The sequence below is a fragment of the Patella vulgata genome, chromosome 6 (assembly GCF_932274485.2).
Source record: "Patella vulgata chromosome 6, xgPatVulg1.2, whole genome shotgun sequence".
In the NCBI taxonomy this organism is placed as follows: domain Eukaryota; kingdom Metazoa; phylum Mollusca; class Gastropoda; family Patellidae; genus Patella; species Patella vulgata.
Genome location: NC_065884.2, coordinates 31522546 through 31539583, shown reverse-complemented (window position 1 = coordinate 31539583; position 17038 = coordinate 31522546). Strand labels below are relative to the sequence as shown.

The window sequence follows — 17038 nt, the reverse complement described above, 5'->3', positions numbered from 1 at the left end:
CACGAACACATGATTTGTGACGTATTTCACGAGGGTATTATCCAAAGCAAAGAATTGTCGAATTGAATGTTAGATTATTATGAAAATTTGCACATATTCACCCGGCATATTCACCTAATATTCCTACCTTTTCACATAGTTATGCTGATTAATTCATAAACTGTTAAAAATTACTGGTAGGTTACAGACTTTTATGGAACAATTGTAATAAGTGTATTTGTTTATTTAATGTTTTATTAGTTCAGCTCTGAACGTCGGTGTACTACTAATTACTGTGTAGCCGTAGGCCTTCGCCCTGTCTGTACGTTCAGGAACCGTCCTATATTGAATCCTTGTTGAAAAACTTTTGCTTCCCAGTCAATTTTACTGAGCAACTTTTCACTGATAAACGGTCGCGTGTCAGTCCTTGTGATAAGCAAGGTCTTATTTTCTCACTAAAATGTTCCTTTCAACCTTTGCCTTTACATTGAACAGGCGTTCACAGGGAGTCAGGGACTGTCGACACGCAACTGTTACTACAGTGAAAAGTTGCCTAGTTGAATTAACCAACAAAACTGACAAAAAATATTATAACATGTAGCCATTGTAGGCCTACTAGCTAGATTACAAAACAATGACAACTTACTGGCACTGCTGAATGAAGCAGAAGACTGTACCATCCAGACGTTTTTATTTCTGTTTTACTGTAAACAGACATACACGTCATAAGCTGGATGAATAGGACTACATAACGGCTCCGGAATTTTGAATGAGACATGCCGGTTTACGTATGTCACCAACATGCCATTGCAATAACGCAATAGAAACCGTTTTTTAAAGTGGAGAAATGAATTTCCAAAATCGTTTTACGATTAAGTTAGATTAAGACGAATTCCACATTTGAAAACTTACATAATGTTCCACAATCTTCTTGAAGTTCTTCTGTGGATACGTCCTTGAAAATCTCGCGAAGATTTACGTAGCACGGCCACGCCCCCTGGATTTTGTGTCGAGAATTGACGCCTACCCCTCACTCACATATTAGCGTCGTAGCTATTTATTTATTAATATTTTAGAATAATTTTTTTTGCAGTTTGTAGAAAACATATTCTTCTTCACAAATCTGAGTGCGCGTGTGAAAATTTTATTTTATAAATAATATTAAAAAGCTAATTATTCCTTCAATTTGACCTATCTCGGCTCCTAATTGAGTTAGAAATTCAGCGCACGCGGTTTTATAAAATTTAGCATTCCCTCTTTTTGATTGGATAAGAATTCTGGATATCCCGTGTGTCACCATTAGCTACGAAACGACTAAAAATAGCATACAAAATCCGAAAATCGTAAAAATCTGTGTGCCACAAAATTTTACGGCGAGAAAATCCCTCGATAAGCCGTATACGCTTTTCAACGGACGATTTCTCGACAGGTAATTAGCGTACCAAAATATAAATAACACCATTGAAATGCTAATTCAATTCTGATTCATACCATATAAATCATTTTAGTTTTAAGTACAGACATTTGCTTACAAATTAGTGTTTTGTAATGCGTGTCCTGATTTTTGACGCCATCGATGAAAATTAGCCACGATGACATCACAGCATTCATAGCCCTACTAGTATAGTTGACTGGCAAACGAAATTTTTCGACAAGGATTCAATAGGACGGTTCCTGAATGTAGGCTACAGGCCGAGTGTAATGAGACCTACGTTCAGGGCTGAACTAATGTTTTATAAGAGTACACTGCTTATATATTATAAAAGTAGCTTAGTAATAGTAGGCTAAGTAATAACATATCTGGATGGATTGGATGTATTTGTTTTTAGCTATACAATTGGATCTTTTTTGTTTTACCTTGCAAACTTAAGTTAAGTTTTTTATTAATAAAGAACTGACAGTTCTTACTATTATAGTTAAGAAATAGATAATGAAAAGGGAATATATTGAAATTTTCAGTCAAATTCAAGTTTTAGGATGATGAGTGCAGATTGCCCCTCGTGAAGAGATTACCCCCGCGCGCCGCATGCGTGAATCTCTGTCTAATTTCCGTTGACTAATCTGCGCGCTGAGTTAACTCTGTCCAAGGTATTGGGATTACCGCAATGATAATCCGAATGTCCACCCCACGAACAAACGAACGATAATAATCCGCCTAATCCTACTCTGTATTCATAATGATCACTGCGTTAGCAGGACAGCATGTACAAATGATTGAAAGCCATAAACCACCATCAATTTAACCAAAATCTTTAAAGGGTATATTTATTATGAGTTGCTTACAATAATATATTTTAGTGGGAACTCACCAAATTTTTGCTGCCTCACAGCCTGACTACAATCTGAAAAAATTGGGTCATCGGCATACTCGAATCTAAAGATTTATGTCCACTTAACCAGAATTCAGAAACACGTTACAAGCTACAATGTACATTGCACTTTGATAAATAAAACTGTTTGTTATACAATGTAAGTGTATTTATTTCAATTATACAAAAATAATTACAGCAAATATTTTTGGACATACAATCTCCGCACGCAGGGTCCAATCTGCACAGACAGAGTGGACTTTGTGCAGCAAGGTAGTGAAGATTGCAATCTGCCCAAGGAGTGAAGAATGTGCCCAATATTAATATTCAGGTTTTTGATTCCATCCAAAACAAGACTCATTTTGACACTATCTGTCTAAAACCATATGAGGTTTTTTGCCATTTTACATATACAGTAGACTTCGCATATAACGGACACCTCGGGACCGGAAGAAATCGTCCGTTATAAACGGTGTCCGTTATATAAAAAAACTACTATCAACCCTGAATTAGCGACCAGAAGGTAACACCATCCCATGAAATAACAGCATTTATCATATGCAGAATCTACAGAACATACATGTATTTACATAAAAGTCATGTATGTATTCACATGTTTACCATAAAAACAATATGGATATTTTCTGGGAAAAGTATTCCAGTCACCGATAATAAAATCAGTAATATCATCATTTTGTTCTGCTTATTCGAGAGTCCGTTATAGAAATAGACTTTTACATTGATTTGTCGATTAGGCACCGATGAAAATTGTCCGTTATAAATGATTGTCCATTATACAGTGTCCGCTATAAAAGACTTTGAAAATAAGAAATGTCTATTACAAAAATCGGGACCAAACTGTTGTGTCCGTTATAAGCGATAGTCCGTTGTATGCGCGTCCGTCGAAGTCTACTGTATATTTATCCCGAATGAAATAATACCAGTAAAAAAAGTGAGTACAGAGTAATTTTATTATTTGCATATCCATTTAAGCGCAAAGGTTGATACACGACCAATATTCAAAAGCCATAACGCCATAAAGGGTGAAGGTTGTGTCAACATTGAGAGGTCAAGTTTGTGGACAGGAGGCTTGTGATATCGACGACTTCGTGCTAGGTGTTTTTTAATTTGGTTGGTATTTTCCAATACCGTAAAAGAGAAAACTTGAACCAAACCCTATCATATTTCTAGATCTGTGCATGTTTTTAGTACGGGCCGAGTCTTCACATACTTTATTGACATATTGTTAGACTATAGTATACAGGCCTATTATTATTAATCATTGACAAAGATTTATAGGATCTATAATAAAATAATGTGTCCATCATTGAAAGTCTTATTTTTTTCTTGATAATTTTTTTTAAAAAAAGTGTGAAAAGCTTATTGTTTCTGTTAAGATTAATATTATTATTATTTTTTTTTTTGTTCTTTTCCTGCAAATCTCATATCTCAGAATCTAACCATAGGAACTTTCTGAAACTTTGACGTACCCCCCCTCCCCCCCAAGAATAGGTAGTGGCTTTGGAATGAATATATTTTCAAAACATTTTACTCATCTGAAATCACTGAATTTTACGAACGAATGCATTTGACCTACATTGCTGTAACTTTGTGACTGTTTGACCTATTTTACTAATTCTTTTTTCTTTGAGTACCTTGAAACATTTACTTCCAATTTTCGAATTTCAAAAATTTGTCGCTGTGATTTCGAACTGGAAGTTGAGACCAAGTTGACAACTTCTTTAATAGTTGCACGATTTTCATGAAATTTAGTATGTAAGTAGGCCTTACCGATGCGACTTGAAAGATGTCATTAGAAATTTTCTAAATTATCTCCCCTTGATGAAATTAAGGATCAAAATTTTCAAAAAAATCGACGAAATATAGGTCAGAGTGCCTTGAAATTTTTTTCTGTTCTAGCTAAGAAAGTACAGATGTGTACACAAAATATGAAGTCTGCCGATTGAACCGAAAGTGCCTCCATCTTGAAACGTGAAAATCCACAAGGCTTTCGCAGTATTTTACTCACAGACATGGGAGTTACATTTTCTGAATCCTTGAAGGAATGCCTAAAAATCTATCCAATAAGAATTTTGATATCGGTCAACTGATGGTCACCATTTTGAACTGAATATGAGAAAAAGTGAAAACCCGACGATAACAGACATGGAAATGAATACAATAGGCCAGAGTTTGAAGAATACGTCTCCTATTTCCAAAATGAATACATTTCTGGATAGCCGGGATCAGGGTCGAATTTATGGTATTTGAAAATGTCACAATTTCGAATTTTGCCCTTGACTTTTTTCGTGCCGATTTTAATGATTTTTTTTATCTTGTTCAGATTCTTTATATGACCCATATATGTGACAGGAAGTGATTGTAAATATGAAAGCTTTAATATCTGCTTAGCAGATCTAGTTCTTATTATTATTTTTCTTTTTCCACTACTTGTCGGATCGATTTTATATCTTCGGTTTTACTGGAAAAGTGGGTGTGACTTAGAGTATAAATAGAGAATCTCCTACCAGTCTTTTTTGATATCAAAAAAGACGAGTAGGAGATTTTATTTATCACCCAATCCCTTCTTACATGCACAAATAGATAAATATAATTCTTTGCTGTAGATTTCACTTTTACTGAACATTAAGGCGTAGTGATACATCATTTTTTGACAGCAATTCAAACATTGCAAAGTCCTTTTATATTGACCCAGTGTTTCCATCAAGGTCAATTGAATAATAATAGTTCATTTTTAATAACAAAAAAGTTACTTTTAATAATAAATGAACTGTTCTTTGAAAATAAAAAAAAGTAGTTCCTTTTCAACGGACCAATCAAATTCATGTAAAGCGATATCTCCTAAGGAGATATCGCAGTAGATTATGAAATATATCACACAAGCGATATCTACTGTAGAATGTATTATTGGGTGATAAAGCTATTTTGAACGTTCTGCGACAATGCGAAATGTCTGAAATCACTGAAGTTGTCGTTTTTTAAAATATTGCTGTAATTTTAACAAGAATCGTTGGATTTTAATATTTGATACATTTTGGCATAGTTGGAGACATGGCACATAGCTACAGTGTTTTAGATTTATGATATTTGACGAATCTTCGGAAATATGAGGCGCCAAATTTTGAAAATTTAAAACTTTTTTAATAATGAATATTTTTTTATGCCATTTTACCCAGGGTTAAAGGGTTGTCTGATAATTTTTCTTGGCCGCTATTGGCCAATTCAGTTTATCAGTTCTAGATTCATTATTTATTGCCCGATTTGTATAAAACAAAAGTTCATATGCTCCATTGTGCAAATTCTGAATTTTTTTTATTACAGGTAAAGTTTGCTATCGGCACCGGATGCGACACAATTTCTCATTGCATGACAGACTTGATAAACTGGTGCTGCAGTATGCTACAAAAAATTGCATCTCTGCTTAATCATATATCATTTAATACCATATTTAGACCATATCATGAACATCTGTATTTACTGAAAACTAACGTTATTCCATCATTCGGTATTTGCATCCAACCCCTTTTGTCAGAGGCTGGCATCAGCATTGTGAATACCCCTTTGTTTATAATTAGTACTCCACCATGGACTACATGTATATCGTCTCCAAAGATCAGTTTGGATCTAACGAAAAACAAAAAGAAAGATACTAGTTTCTCAGTGTTTCAGTCTCTCTTTCGAGAGTTAAGGTCTAAATATGGTGATTATTATGCTCCCATTTACACAGATGGTTCCAAAGATGGTGATCGCCTCATCGGGTAGCTTCGGCTACTGTCACACCATCTGGAATCATTTCTGCTGCTTCCATATTTACTGCTGAGCTCCAGGCCATCTTTCAGGCACTGGAATTCATTCAATCATCTTCTAATTTAAGAAAAAGTCGTATTCACTGATTCTTTGTCCTCTTTAGACTTTACAGGCAATAAACAATAAGCAGCTTGTACACCCAATTGACCCAATAGTAGCAGACATTTATCCTCTGCTACTATCACAAGAGTTTAACGCAAAGGAAACCATCCTTTGCTGGCTCCCCAGTCATGTTGATATTAAAGGGAATGATCAAGCAGACTTAGCTGCCAAGTCTGATTTAGATCTTCCCATATCACAATTTCTTTTACCTTTCTCCGATTTTAAATCATCTATTAACTTCTTTATATATGGGCACTGGCAACGGTCTTGGGATCTTGCAGGCATGAACAAACTTCATCACATTAAGCCTCTCCTAGGAGACTGACCAACCTCCTATAGAACTAACAGGTAAGATGAGGTTGTTTTGTGCCGCTCTCGCAGAGGTCATACATTTTTTACTCATATTTACATCTTAAAGCGAGAACCTCAACCAGAATGTGTTCATTGTCATGTTCCATTGACAGTTAAGCACATTTTGATTGAGTGCAAGCATCTGAAAGACATTAGATTAAATCATTACCGTTGCCATTCCTTACATCAATTGTTTGCCCAACCGGGTCTTTATTCTAAACTGCTTAACTTTTTAAAAGAGACAAACTTTTTTTTAAAATTTTAATTGTATATTTTTTATCATGTATTATTTTTTGAATGATTATATATGTAAAAGCTTTGATATAATTCATTTTTAATTATATTTTCTGTTATATTTGTTTTTATTTACATATATAAATACATTTCTGTGATATTGTTTTAATTTGTCTCGTAAAATTCACCATATGTTTGGCGCAATATAGCCCGGTTGGAGCTCACGTGCCATAAAACAACATTTCACCATATGTTTGGCGCAATATAGCCCGGTTGGAGCTCACGTGCCATAAAACAACATTTCATATCATTTCATTTCTGTGACGCAATTTTGCTAAAAACTCTAATTTTGACGAGTCGGAACGTTGTTTCACTAGCAATTGTTAATTTTTGCAAATCTGATAGATCAAGACAAATGCCCCTACAAAAGGCGCAAAAAAAGTCGGAGTCAATGTTTTTAATTTCGGGGGTTTTTTTTGTGCCATTTCAATATAAAGGTGAAAACAGGTGTAAAAATGAGCTATTTACAACGCATTCAGGCTTTACATATTTTAAAATATTTCTATAAACTTGTAGCATTAATCCATACGAAGACAATGTATGTGAAAATTGGTGTGTAATATGAGCAGTTGCCGAGAAATAGGTAATTTTGCATGAGTCACTTTTTATGTTATTTTGCCTGTAAAAGAGTCAATTATCATTCGATTTTCAATTTATTTACCATTTGATGCCTAATGCCACTTTTGACTAAGGCAATCCAATTTAATATTTTCACTGTCACCGGAAATGACGTCATTTGGGCAAAAACTGTATTTTTAGCCTTCAAAACAGATATTTTAATGAAATGAGTCTGACTTGTAATGTTTTTAAAATTATGAAATTTGATTCCAATCAACAAATAGAATGAACCCATACGATCATACAGATACCACAAAATGGTTTCTAACTTGTACGGTTGCAGAGAAATAGATGATTTTCTACAAGTCACTATTCAATTCTCATAAAAGTTTCACCAGGTGATGCCATATGCCATTTATGATTTCATAGAACTAACTTAATGTAGCTAAGTCTCTAACTCAATATCATCCAAAATCTTCGACATTGAAAACACAAATTATTTGTCAATTTAAATCAACATTGATGTTGTGATCTTATGGAAAAAAGATGGGCTTCTGATATCCAATAATTAAGACAAAATAAACATTTCCCGTTGGTACACGAATCGTGTACCATGGTGCATTTCAGCTCCATTTTTAACAAACGACTCATAGAAAGAGACTAGATATATTCCACAAGTCATGTCAAACGGTGACGTCATATTCTTATCTGGATAGCATGCGCAATAAATACTATCGGTATAGAGTGGAATAACCAGACGCTAGAGATTGCCATTGGATTGAGACTTCTGGCGTATTTCGGCGAATATAACTGATTAGAAATTGCAGTAAAAACAGAAACAATTGAATGTAAATCAGTTTATATACATTCACATTACATTAGTATATATGTCAGTTTCTAGATCCAAAATATTAGCGATTTAGCTCCTTTAACATTTTCATTATCACTGGAATTAATGTCATTTTGGCAAAAACTGTATTTTTAGCCTTCAAAACAAATATTTTTTGAAGTGAGTTATATTTATTATTCGTTTAAAATTATGATATTGATTTCAATAGACATACAGAGTGGATCAATACGATCATATAGATGTCCAAAAATTGCTTCTAGCATCTTTCCTTGTCGAGAAATTTCCCATTAGAAAGTCAGCTAATTTAGTAACAAATTTTGTCAGGATCACTTTTTGTACGCCCACATTGAAATGTGGTTATATATTGTCGTCGCCCCCGTCTGTCCGTCCGTCGGTCCGGCGTCCACAATAGCTTTTGGACGCTCTAGAGGCCAAAGTTAATATCTGATTGACTTTAAATTTATACACAGTGTTTAAGGTCATGAGACGAAGAAGCCTATTGATTTTCAGCAATTTCCGATAATTATTGCTAGAGTTATGGCCCCTGATCACTTGAAAAATCTTGTGGACGCTCTAGAGGCCAAAGTTAATATCCGATTAACCTAAAATTTATACACAGTGTTTAAGGTCATGACTCATGAGACGAAGAACCCCAGAGTTATGGCCCTTGATCACTTTGAAAAATCTTGTGGACGCTCTAGAGGCCTAGGTTAATATCCGATTGACTTTAAATTTATACACACTGTTTAAGGTCATGAGGCGAAAAATCCTATTGATTTTCAGCAATTTCTGATAATTACTGCCAGAGTTATGGCCCTTGATCACTTTGTGACGCTCTAAAGGCTAAAGTTATCATCCGATTGACTACAGATTGATACACAGAGTTTAAGATCTTGAGACGAACAAGTATATTGATTTTCAATGAATTTTTATGTCTTGAACAGCTAAATCCATGATATTAAAAGTTTTGTATACAAAACGTTAACATGTGGCAGAACTTTTAAAAACAAACAAATTCTAATGGTTTTCTGATTATTCAGGCCTTCAGATCTGAAAATCATGCATTTTTTTACAACCGATCTAAATTTCATGTTTCCCTTCCAGCCTCGCTTGTGTTTCTTCACCTCGGAATCGCTCATTAAATTGATAATTCCATATCTCTGAGGATAACTTTGCACCGGAATAAAAAAAAAAAACAACGATGAGATGGTATCATCTAATATCGACCAGGGCTTTGTGGGGGAGATTTCATCCATGCCTTTGGGGATGAAATCGTCCACTATTTCGATGTTAATAATAATAAAATTGAATAATTTGCTGTCGCGATAATTCGTGTTCGCTAGTTCTAATTGACGAGCCTGGAGGTCGGGTGTTCGATCCCTGCATTGGCCGAGAAAGTTCATCCCAATTTTCCGACGTGGTTTCCCCTTGTCAGTGATGCAGTACGGAGGGCCTGACAAGGACAGCTGTCTAGTCCTTCGGATGAGACGAAAAACCAAGGTCCCTTGTAAACATTGGAATGCACGTAAAAGATCCCTTGGCAGTTGAAATTCGATATAAGAGTAGACGATAGTGCCTCTGCCCGGGCAAAATTTCCCTCATAGCACACTGTATGGCGTATGCCCGTTTTCATTAGCCCAGTATAGGAGCAGAACAGTATGACGTTAAACCACATTTCATTTCATTTCTATCCATCTAAGTTAGGTCTTCTTTGGGTACATGTAATTAAAAGGTATCTCTGGTTGGTCAGCATTACCCAAGTATTGTTGTGTACATGTATATATTTTCGTATTTTATTATTGCTTGATAATGACTAGAGAAGCCTAGTCGAAAGGTCGCTCATTAATAATCAGTAATTGTATTCCATAGAATTGTGACCTGTATATTGTGTATTCTTGCTTAGAATTTTGTGAGTTCTCTTAATTATTATCTGTCTAAACTGAGACATGTTTAAAACAATGTGCAAAGGTTTGATATGGCACATGTATTAGATATTGACCACAAGTAATTATAAACATCCAGTGAAGTCTTTCATTTTACAAGGTATTGGAACTATTACTCAATTACAAAAATTTACATCTTACATTTAGTTTTAATCATTATTTTACTTATCAGTTATAACAAATAGGCTAGTTAAATAGCAATTAATTTAAACTTGCAGATAAAAAGCCACAAGAAGAGAAGCAGTAAAGCCAGGTTCCTCATGGGTACCAAATAAATATTCAAAAATATGCAGTTGATATTTTTCCAACTCAGCAATTGCCAGTAAAGGATTTAAGTGCATGATTCCAGACATTTGCCCATATCAGTCTGTAACTTCCTCGATTATGGCCCCTAATATGTGCAAAAAAATCGCTATTTTAGCTTGTGCACCCTCCAGAGGTTTACAATTTTTAATCAATTTTAAAAACTGTTTTAACTCTTAAATGACCCAGAGGTGTGATGTCATAAAAACCCACGTCATAATCGTCAGTAGTGTTAAAATATAGATACATTTTAAAGTCATATCATTAAAAAACAACTGTAGATAGACCCTACATGTAAATGGATGAAATAATCTAAATTAAACTTTAATGTTATTTTCATAAATATGAATTCTATACCAAAAATTCATTTAGACATTACATGCAAAATTCATGTATATCGTCGTTGGGCGTCAAAAATCTCGTAACTCAATTTTCCCGGTTTTTCTTTTATTTGACGACTTGGCAAAGAATTCAGTGATACATCTTCTGCGAAAATACTGAGCCTGATAACCAATCAGAAATCTAATTATGATCATGTGAAAAAATCTCCTATTCTCATTGGACCGTAGTTGTGTCGTCGAAAATCTCGTAACTCAAGAACATGTGCCTAGATGTTGACGTCGAGCCTATAACTAACGAATAACGTCTACAAATTGTAAGTTTGAATAGTTTAATTATAATAAATTACATTATAAGTATTAGCAGCATAATAACTCTACGTAATGGTTATAGTTTTAGCACAAAATATTATTAAATGTCATAATTTCACTTTTTATGCTCATTGGATAGAATTTATCCAAATTTATAATTCGAAGTTTGGGTAACTAATAAGCTTATTAAAATAACTGTCATTTTTATTAAATTTTTATTCACAAATGTAAACTTTTATTTGGTTATTAACAAAGTAAAATATTATACAAGAATTTTGATCTTGATTTTGTCAACGAATTCTTTGAGATACGTGATTTTTGAATGAACTGTTCGATTAAAATATATCTCATATTTTATGTTTTGGTTATAATTTTGTGTCATTTCATTTCTTTTACAGTTGCAGATTTATATGATTTTACAATCTTACAATTATTACAGTTATTATGTCGTCCAGAGGGAAACAATTACTACAATTGGCGCTCGAAAAGAGTGTGTTGACAATCGGATAGGGTGTGAGGAGGGTGACAATTTCAGTGATAGTGAATCTGATTTAGACAGTAGTAGTAATGATCCAGACTGGAAACCTGAAAAGAAGAAATCAAAATACGACTACAACAATAGTGATACTGATAGCGATGGGCCTATAGTAGGTGAGGAGTTCGGCCCAGGGTCTAGAGTAGGAGAGCAGGTTAGGACACGGCCTAGACTAGGCGAACAGGTTGGGGCAGGTCATACATTAGGTAAATTGATTGGGGCAGGGCCTAGTGTTGTTGAACTGGTTGGGACATGGCCTAGTGTAAGTGGAAATGTTGGAGCAGGGTCGACTATGGGTGGAGCGGTCGGAGCAGGGCCGACTATGGGTTGACAGGTTAGAACAGGGCCTAATGTAAGTGAACAGGATGACATAGGGCAGACTATGGGTGGACAGGTTGGGACATGGCCTAATGTAGGTGGGCAGGTTGGGACAGGGCCAAGTACAGGTGACCAGTTTGGGACTGGATCTAGAGTGGGTAGACTGGTGGGGATAGGGTCGACTAGGGGTGGAAAAGTTGGGACAGGTCCTAGTATAGATGGGCAGGTTGGGACAGGGTCTAGAATATTTGAAAAGGTTGGGACAGGGCCATGTGCATGTGACCAGTTTGGGACAGGGCCTAGAGTGGGTGGACTAGTCGGGATAGAGTCGGCTAAGGGTGGACAGGTTGGGACAGGGCCTAGTATAGGTGGGCTTGGGACAGAGTCTAGAGTATTAGGAAGTGATAGGACAGGTGGGCAGTTTGAGACAGGGCCTACAGTGTGTGGACTGGTTGGCGAAGGGCCTGGAGTGGATGAACAGGTTGGGACTAGTGATGGGGAGTTTAGTAATGCTGAAATTGGATTCGTGGAGCTAGATGAAGGTAAAGAAGATACAATCCTTGAATACGATGGTCATGCTGGAATGATTCAAGTCGATCACGAAGAAATTGTTGACGATAATAAATCAAAACGGTCAAAGAGGGGGATGGCGGATCCTAACAAATGGCAAAGAAAAAAAAATAAGAGACTACGCATGAATGGTAAAGCTTATAAAGGTGTAGGAAAGATAGACGGAAAGAAAAAATACTGTTTAGAAAGAGATGGAAGAATTTTAGGAGATGGAGGCTGCAGCAAAAGATGTGATAAAAGTAGGAAATGTCGACAGATAAATGATACCAATAGGGAAGAAATATTTAGATCTTTTTGGAACAATATGGATTGGAACGCGAAGAAAATATATGTCGGAAATTTGGTTGAAAATTGTTACACAACTGCATCTATTGGTGAAAATAGTAGACGAAAATTTACTTTCAAGTATTTCTTAAAAATCGGCCAACAGAAAATTCAAGTCTGTAAAAATATGTTTTTATCGACGCTAGGAATCGGTGAATACACAGTTTATGAATGGATGAAAGCATTGAATGATCATGGTCTACCCGAAACAGTTAAAGAAACTCAAGTAAGGCCGAAAAAAGCAACTATCCAGAATTTCTGCGCTCGCCAGTTCCTAACAAATTTGGTTAAAATGCCATCGCATTATTGTAGAACTTCAACAACAAAGGAATACCTTGAGCCATTATTCACTTCATTTTCTGAAACCAATGATAAATTAGCTGTCAGCTCAAAAGTCCTTCGCAAAATATTTGTTGAAATGAACTTGTCCTTATATCAACCGAAGAAGGACCAATGCGACATTTGTGTTGGTCATGAAACAGGGAATGTGACAGATGACAATTATGCAGCTTATGTTAAACGTAAAGATAGTGCCAGAAATGAGAAGTTTCTTGATAAGGAGCGAGCTTTAGTTGACAACAAAATAAAAGTCTCAACCATGGATCTGCAGTCGGTACTCATATGTCCATCTATCAGGCCAGTGCTGTTTATTACAAAACTAAACTCGCCTGTCATAACTTTACTACACATAACTTGGCAACTAAGGACGTTCACTGTTATTTCTGGCATGAGGGGGAGGGCAGTCTTTCCTCACACAATTTTGCATCATGTATTCAAAACTATGTGCATACCTTAATAGAGCCTGGGGTTCAGGAAATTATTCTCTTTAGTGAGGCTGTGGATACCAAAATCAAAACGCATCTTTATCGAATGCTTTATTGCACACTGCCGTCCAAAGGAATGTTGTCATTATCCAGAAGTATCTTGAGAAAGGTCACACCCAAATGGAGGTGGATTCAGTCCAAAGCACTTTAGAATTAGAGAGGAAATTTCGTAAAGTACCCATCTATTCTCCATCAAACTACATAGAATTGCTGAAACATGCTAGACCACATCAACCATATGTAGTGAACTACGTTAACCATGGCTTCTTTAAGGATTTCAGCTCATTGAAGTATTTTGATACAATCCGACCAGGAAATAAAGTTGGGGACCCTTGCTTCAACGATTTAAGGGTTTTGAAATATTTACCATCATGTGTTATTGAATTCAAATTAAATTTTGGTGATCAGTATCAGCCATTACCAAGAAGTCGAAATTCTAATGCACCAGCAAATTCGGATACAGTATCCCCGGCATACCACGTACGACTACCAATAAAGAAATCTAAGTATGATCATCTACAACAACTTAAATCTGTGATTCCAGTTGACTACCATGCGTTTTATGATCAACTTTCTCATAATTAAAAACAGTTAAAATACAGATGTGACGTCATCCTTTGATGTTGGCATACCATTATTTCCAATAATGTACGGGCAACTTGCCAATCGTACATTATCTATACTAGATGAAATATTGGACTCGCGTGACGTATTTCATTGAAAAGCATGTGCGAGATATTGTCTTATTTTAAGTTGTTTAATGGTCCCGAGCTAAAGACATTGCGTAATATGTTGAAACAACACTCGGCTAACGCCTCATGCAGTATCAATATATTACTTAATGTCTCGCTCTCGACCATTAAACCATACATAAACTCTCTTAGGTCGTTAGTGTTGATTATTGTTTCCATTTGTTCGCATGTAAAGTGTAGAAATTTAATTAAATGATATGACACAAAATACCAATAGTTGTTAATTTCCCAGTGTATTATCTGCAATTATCAATTTTTTATCGAACACAATCGTGGCAATCGAGCTGGCGGGGCAGATGATTCTCTACTACAATGTGTCAGGTTCGAATCCTGAAATGAGAAGTGAAGAAACTTAGGGATTTTTGGAAACCCGGACTTCGTCTGACAGGTGTGGTGCATTTGAGACTGTGGAAATTGTATCTAGTTGTTCAGATGGTCACAAAACCGATATAAAAAAAACCTTGACGGTGTGGTGCCTTTGGGGCTGTGGAAATTGTATCTAGTTATTCGGATGGAGCACAAAACCATTGAAAAGAACCCCTTGACAGTTGGAAGTCGAAGGATGGTCACAAAACCGATATAAAAAAAACCTTGACGGTGTGGTGCCTTTGGGGCTGTGGAAATTGTATCTAGTTATTCGGATGGAGCACAAAACCATTGAAAAGAACCCCTTGACAGTTGGAAGTCGAAGGATGGTAGTCCGAGCAACATTCGCATATCGCATTTCTCATGTAATCGTAATATACAAAATAATAATGATTGTCTCAAAATGACCGAAGTATTGTGTTGATGAGACATTAAACCCCATCCATTCCAATCTTCCAGTCTTAATCGTCATAACTAAAGAGTTTACAAGCTGATGATGACCATTGGCTATAGTTTCAAACCCCAGACTACAGAATAGACATTATTAGCCGCTCCAGTCATCAACATATTAGCAAATATACGTTCGTTTTATAAAAGAAATCCTTGTATCTTCATAAATTTGACAGTTTCAACCGAAATGTTAGACACGAAAGTCTCGTACAACTCGTATCTCAAAATTTGGGAACAAAATTTTGATCAAATTTCCAATAAGTCGGAATACAACAAAACCTACATGATTTTAATATCTGTACTCCAATACATGAAAAGTCATTTCATTTGATTCTGCCATGTACGCTTTAGCGATTAGAAAATGTATTAGGCATAGAATTAGAAAGTTTTTTCTTCATCCTGAAAACTTGATAAAATCGATTTACAAGATTTTTGACGCCCAGCGACGATATAATGGTTAGTCTGGTTCTATTTTTTTTGTTTTTTTTTTTGTTCGCTGTTGTGAACTAAAAATCATTCATCACAAATCTCTTTTAATGTAAGATTATTTAAGTAATTTGTTGATTAAGCCTACTTGCTTCTATCACATATCGACATATCAGTAGGCCTACTAGCCTATCACATTCTAACGCAAAACTATAAAATTCTACACCACCGATAAAATCTGAATCACGTCATTCAATAAGGATGGTAATCCGTCGTTAGGAGAACGTTGTTCTAGCTATATATAGGCCTAGACATATCACTTTTTTATTATAGTTTTTCAAAAAGAAATAGTAAGATTTTTAACTATCAATATATCAAACAGGAAGTAAACAAACGAGAAAAAGTCGCCTGTTCATAAGGAAAGTAACTCTCATTACGCTAGAAATGTTGCATTCGGCTAACTGGTTTTGTCGACAAAAGTCGCAGTGGGTACTTAACGATAACGTTTTAGGCGTCAACAAAAGTCGCTGTGGGTCAATTAACAGTTAATATATCACTAGTACACCTTAATGATCATTGAGTTCGAATTTCGTGAAAATCTGACCGAAATTGCTAGACAAAATGGCTGCTCCTTGTACGCAAATAGTGTAAAAGTATGTAATAGCAAGTTTGTCAATCGTGTTTAAATGGGTTGAAAATCAAAACCATCTGATGGCCTGGAGAATTGATTATGGGCTTGGCATGTGAATAAATGTCTAATTAATGATTTATATAACATTTGGCCTGAGGCCAAACGAAAGATCTGCATTAGGCAAATTTAGCTCTTACATAATGCATCCTTATAGTTTAATGCAAATAACTTGAAATGTATGTTTATAACCCAGAGATCTCGGTTCCTTTTGATATTTGCGCATATCGGACCATAACTTGCTGGATTATGGCCCTTGATTGTATAAAAAATCATATTATTGTCCCCCGCCTTTCGAAGAAAGCAGGGGACTATTAAAATGGGTTCGTCCGTCCGTCCGTCCGTCTGTCCGTCACACTTTTTGGGACACAATAACTCTCTTCCTAATTGAGCTAGAATGTTCAAACTTGGTGTATGTGTTTATTAGGTCAATGCCTTGATGGAGTTCGAAGATGAGCATTTTCCGCTTAGGGTAAGCAGAGATAAGCAATTTGATTGGTTGATGCTTTGGGACACGATAACTCTCTTCCTAATTGGGCTAGAATGTTCAAACTTGGTGTATGTGTTGATTAGGTCAATGCCTTGATGGAGTTCGAAGATGAGCATTTTCCGCTTAGG

General features: G+C 35.7%; 1 long non-coding RNA gene across 2 annotated transcripts in view; it reads left to right on the top strand.

The window, feature by feature from the left end:
* The first annotated feature begins 35 nt into the window (after positions 1 to 35).
* Positions 36 to 17038, top strand: part of LOC130013244 (uncharacterized) — a 34067-nt gene continuing 17064 nt past the window's right edge. The window contains exons 1-2 of one of the 2 annotated variants that reach the window (XR_008788621.1): positions 36 to 176; positions 2278 to 2448. This is a non-coding gene — a long non-coding RNA (uncharacterized LOC130013244). The remainder of the gene's footprint in view (positions 177 to 2277; positions 2449 to 17038) is intronic. The other variant, XR_008788622.1, reaches the window with a different exon arrangement.